We start from the raw sequence: 6,000 nt of genomic DNA on the forward strand, positions 1-6,000 counted from the left end.
TGGCGGCTGCCCTGGCTATGCCTATCTGAAGTGGATCCAGCTGGTGAACAGCCGGGACAGCTCAAATACTAGTGGAGTGCAGCTCTCTGCCCAGCCCAGCAGGTGACTGTGCCTCAGTGTAAGCTAATCTAATCTGCAAGATGACAGACCTCAAAACGGCCCATACAATGAAATGCCCATGGCTTGCAAAACTTTAATTCATGCAGAACCTTTCCTCACAAACAAAATCTTACACAGAACCCCATCTTGGCTTCAGCAGAATCAGGAAAAATAAAAAATTGGCAGGGGAAGGAAATAAACAGAACAAGTGGTATCTGAATTTATTTAATATATTCTGGTTGATGGCATTAATTATGATACTTAAAGTCACCATGAGGACAACTCATTAGTAATATCAGTATGTTAAAATATGCTGCATAACATTTTTACTATATGTACAGTCATGCACTGAATAACATTTCAGTCAATGAGGAAACAAATGTACAACAGTGATCCTGTAAGATTATAATGGAGCATATATAGAGATCTAATATATGGCACTTAATGTTGGCGTGGCAGATCAAGTAGGGGAAATGACTGCTATTTAGCAACAGTGCTGGGACATTTGATTTTCCATAATAAAATATATAAATGAAAATATATATCCCATCTAGGTTTGTTGAAATACACCCTATGATGTTCACACAAGAATGAAATTGCCTAACGACACATTTCTTAAAACATATCCCCATCATTAAGTGACCCATGACTGTATACACACACACATATGGTGACATTTGAATCAAATTATTGCAGTATTCCTGAAACACAGAACATTTTGCAAACCTTTTACCTACATTCATAACATTAGGTATCCTTTGAATTGCAGTGTTCTATGACAGAGCAACTACAACCAACCCCCATCCATCTCCTGCAAAGAAGGCTGGAGGCAGGTCAGGGTACACCAGCATCTTCAAGGACTGCTTCTCAGTCCTGGACCTACACTGGAATCACCTGGGGAGCTTTAAAAAAATAACAGTGCCTGGACCCCACCTGACATAACTGGTCTTAGGATTAATTAGGATTTTTTTTGAAGCTCCACAGATGATTCAAATCAGGTGTAGCAAAGCACTGTTACTTTAAAGTGTCTCTACCTACATGGTGCCGGCCAAGTGCTCAAATGAAATATCTTAAGGCTCTCACTAGCTTTAAGTTTCTCTCTTTGGTAGAGACCCAATCACTGGTTCAAGGAAGTTTCATTCTCCTCCAGTCTTCCCCAGTGCAAAAGAAAAGAGCTGAGACCCATCAGATACTGGCTTTTGTGATGCAATAATGAGTTTAACCAGAATGCATCCTATTTACAGACCTTACAAAGGCACTCGGCCAGCGGATCATGCATGTCCTCCCCACCCAAAGGTAAACAGTGTTAAGTGGCCTGAATGAGCCAGGACAGAAAGGTCAAATGTACTTGTCTAGGCTGGAAGCAGGTTATAAACAATCCGGACAAATAAATAACTACTGGATTGCACTTTAACCACACACATTCAGCTGCACCTGTTTATTAAATACCTCCTTAATTTCCCTCTGCCCCACAAAGGGCTTCTGACCCCTGAAAATAATGCTTCTCAACATAAAAATAATTGTTTTCTTATTGGCAGTTTAATTCCCCTTCCACACATCCCACCCCACCCCCCATTTCCCTATAATGGTAATACACTGCTGTGCAGACCTCTGCTGCCTCCAAAGAGACACAGGCACCCAACCCTGACCAGGGCATCCTCTGACCCACAGCCCCTCTATCTCCCCTCTCAACCTACAATAGAAAGTTCCTCCCAGGCAAGGATCATTTTTTTTAAATAACTTTTTTAACTTTAGACATTCTGTACTCTTTGGATTACTCTGCAATAAGCAAATATGACTTCTGTAACATAAAAAGAAAGATCAAAATGTTATATATAACTGCATGAAAAGAACTAGAAAGAAAATACTAGGTGACAGGATGGCAAGTGATTTTTATTTTTTTCTTAATATTTTACTCCTTCCCCCAGTCCTCTGCAATGGGTGTGTACCAGTTTTATAACTAGAAAAAAATTTTAGCCAAAAAGAAAAATAATGCATGTTTGCTATATAAAATTCACTACTGTAGTATTTATATATATATATACATATTTGGTCTTTGTCCCCAGTTCCTGGCACTGAGCTCCTAAACCCCTTGGAACTTCCTAAGCAATGGGAATACCTTTTGTTATTTATAAGAAGCCCCTTTTGGCCATCCCAGAGTTTATGCTAATGAGGTGACTGAAGGTGAGCACGGAGGCAGTTTCAAGGAAGGAGCTGGCCACGCTTAGAGTTGTGGAGTTTTCAGCCCCACCCTTAGACCTCCAAGGACAAGAGGGGGACTGCAGATTGATCCAATCAGCATTGGTCAGTGATTTGATAAGTCATACCCATGTAATGAAATCCCATATGAAAACCCTAAATAACGGAGTTAGGAGAGCTTCTGGGTGCTGGAAGCGGCGTGCACCAGGAGAGGGCATGAGCAGTCAGCACTACTCCCCTCTCAGACCTTGCCCTATGCACTAAATAGGACTGACCTATGTGACCAATAGGAAATGCACAAATGGTGGAATGTGACTTCCAGGGCTAGGTCATAAAAAGACAAGCACGATGTTATGAGGACATCAAAGCAGCCATATGGGGAGGACCGCATGAGGCCTCCTGCCAACAGCTAGCACTAACTTGCTAGCATGTGACTGGAAGTAGATTCTCCAGCCTCAGTCAACTCAGTCAAGCCTTCAGATAATGTCAACCCCAGGCATCTTTTTGTTGTTGTTGAGACAGGGTCTCACTCTGTCACCCAGGCTGGAGTGCAGTGCTGCAATCATAGCTCACTGCAGCCTTGACCTCCGAGGCTCAAGTGATCCTCCCACATCAGCCTCCTGAGTATCTGGGACCACCAGCACACACCACCATGCCTGGCTAACTTTTTTATTTCTTATAGAGACGGGATGATATGGTTGGGGTCTGTGTACCCACCTAAATCTCAGGTTCAATTATAATCCCCAATGTTAGAGGTGGGGCCTGGTGGGAGGTGACTGGATCACAGGAATGGATCTTTCATGAATGATTTAGCATCACCCTTTTGGTGCTGTGCTCATTAGAGTTCTCACAGTATCTAATTGTTTAAAAGTGTGTGGCACCTCCCCCCTCTCTCTCTTGCTCCTGCTTTGGCCATGTAAGGCGTGCCTGCTTCCCCTTCACCTTCCACCATGATTGAAAGTTTCCTGTGGTTGCCCCAGAAGCTGAGCAGATGCCAGCATTATGCTCCCTGAACAGCCTGTGGAACTGTGAGACAATTAAACCTCTTTTCTTTATAAATTCTGCAGTCTCATGTATTTATAGCAATGTGAGAACTGACTAATACATAGGGTCTCACTGTGTTGCCCAGGCTGGTCTCAAACTCCTGGGCTCAAGTAATCCTCCTGGCTTTGCTTCCCAGAGTGCAGAGATTACAGGCATGAGCCACTGAACCTGCCCCTTTCCCCCCAACAACATCTTGATTGCAACCTCCTGGGAGACTCTGAGTCAGAAGTATCCAGTTAAGATGTTACTGACTTTCTGAACCACAGAAACTGTGAGATAATAAACATCTATTGTTCCTTTAAGCCTTAAGTTTGGGGCTTTTTTTTTACACCAATATATAACTAATATCCCTAAGATTGGATGCAAAATTGTGTTACATACACATGACAGTGTTCTTCTGGGAAAAGAGTCCATAAACTTCAAAAGATTCTCAAAGGCCAAGACCCAAAAAGATTAAGAAACATTGCATCAGACAATAAATTGTCAATGAGCAAGGTCCTGTCCTTTTAGACTGGGTTTTGAAATCACCCATCCCACAAATATATGATACCACTTAACTAGTTTTTCAAGATATTTCTTGTTCAAAGATGCTCCCACTTTTTCTTTGTGCTCAAGTCCTAGATAAACCTGGCTAGGGGCAGGAGGTATGATTCAGGAGTTAGTGAGCCGGGAGGGCTCACTGTGCCTGGGAAAGCCAGCTTCTCATGCAATTTTTGGAATATGCCTTGGCTCAGAAACCTACTTCTCTAGGCACAGGATCCAACTTACATGTTCAAGATGCGTGACTGAGCATGTGAAAGTGTCAGAGGGATCAACCTCACCATTTTACTTCTACTTTTCCAGTTGTGGCCCCTACAATCATCAAAGCCCATTCAGCACCATGCTCCTCCAAATTCTGCATGCGACTCAGCCACACTAGTATCTTTCTTCATCTATAAGATGAAAGTAATACAATGCACCATGTAGCAAACTCACAGGAGACCCTAGAGATCAAATAATACTGTGAAAGCCACCAAATGAATATTTTAAAATTTTATCTCATTTCTGTCAAGGTGAGATATTAATCTAAAAACAGGATAAATCTTTGTAAGTACAAGAACATTAAAAAGAACATTAAGTTTGGGTTAAAAATGCAAAACTGCATATGCAGGAAAATTACGTTTAAAAAAAAAAAATCCTACACCTACAAAAACAACCAAACAAAGCATTGATGATACTGGGCTGAATCACTGAATGGTGAGAATATGAGTGATTTTCTCCTCTCCTATTTTTCTCAATACCTTTTCTCTATTACCTCCTTTTTCAAATAAGCAAGTATATATTGTTCTAAACTGAAGATAAATGATCATGAGTAGCACTTTCCCAGGCACTGTCCTAGTTGCTCTGCATACATCATCTCATTTAATCCTCACAACAGTGAATGGGGTCGATTTCATTACAGCCGCATTTACCAGACAAGGAAATGGTTTTCAAGGTTAAGTAACCTTCTCATGACACAGAATGTGACTAAGAGTTTTCTTATTCCGTGGCAACAGCCCTCTGAGTTAAATACTCCTAGTGACCTCACTTTACGGATGCAGAACCTGAGGCAAGGAGTTAGGGAGTAAATGAAGCTGGCTAAAGACACTTGCACTGGCCAGGCACAGTGGCTCATGCCTGTAATCCCAGCACTTTGTGCTGGCCAACATGATGAATCCCCAGCTCTACTAAAAATACAAAAATTAGCTGGGTGTGGTGGCACACACCTGTAGTCCCAGCTACTCGGGAGGCTGAGGCAGGAGAATTGCTTGAACCCGGGAGCTGGAGGTTGCAGTGAGCCGAGATTGTGCCACTGCACTCCAGCCTGGTGAAAGAGTGAGACTACGTCTCAAAAAAAAAAACAAAAACAAAAACAAACAAACAAAAAAAAACTAAGCATCAGTCAATAAATCAGACAGAGAACAAGTTAAATTCAAAGAAAGAAAAAGGAAAAACATAACAAACAAATGAAATACAAAAGAAACACACAATAGAATCAGCCAAGCTAAAACTTGTGGTTTTTTTGGTTTTCAGATAGGGTCTCATTCTGTTGCCCAGGCTGGAGTGCAGTGGCTCAATCACAGCTTAGTACAGCCTCCCCCTTACAGGCTCAAGCGATCCTCCCACCTTTGCCTCTCAAAGTGCTGGGATTACAGGTATGAGCCACCATGCCCTACTAAAACCTGGTTCTTTAAAAATACATTATAAAATTCACAGACCTTTAGCAAGATTTGTGAAGAAAAAACATTCAAAAAACAATCTTGCACAGGAGACGGTACTACAGATAGAAAGACTCTGAAAGGAAGTCATAACTTGCAGGCCAAGAACGATGGCTCGCACCTGTAATCCCAGCACTTTGGGAGACCAAAGTGGAAGGAATGCTCAAATTCAGGAGTTTGAGACCAGCCTGGGCAATATGGCAAAACCCCGTCTCTACCAAAAATACAAAAATTAGCTGGGCATGGTGGCACGTGCCTGTGGTCCCAGCTGCTTGGGAGGCTGAATCAAGATGGTGGCTTGAGCCTGGGAGGTGGAGGCTGCAGTGAGCCATGATTGCACCACTGTACTCCAGCCTGGGCAACAGAGTGAGACCCTGTCTCAAATAAACAAATTCATAATGTAAAATTATGAATACCTTTA

Source organism: Gorilla gorilla, chromosome 22 (genome assembly GCF_029281585.2).
Source record: "Gorilla gorilla gorilla isolate KB3781 chromosome 22, NHGRI_mGorGor1-v2.1_pri, whole genome shotgun sequence".
In the NCBI taxonomy this organism is placed as follows: domain Eukaryota; kingdom Metazoa; phylum Chordata; class Mammalia; order Primates; family Hominidae; genus Gorilla; species Gorilla gorilla.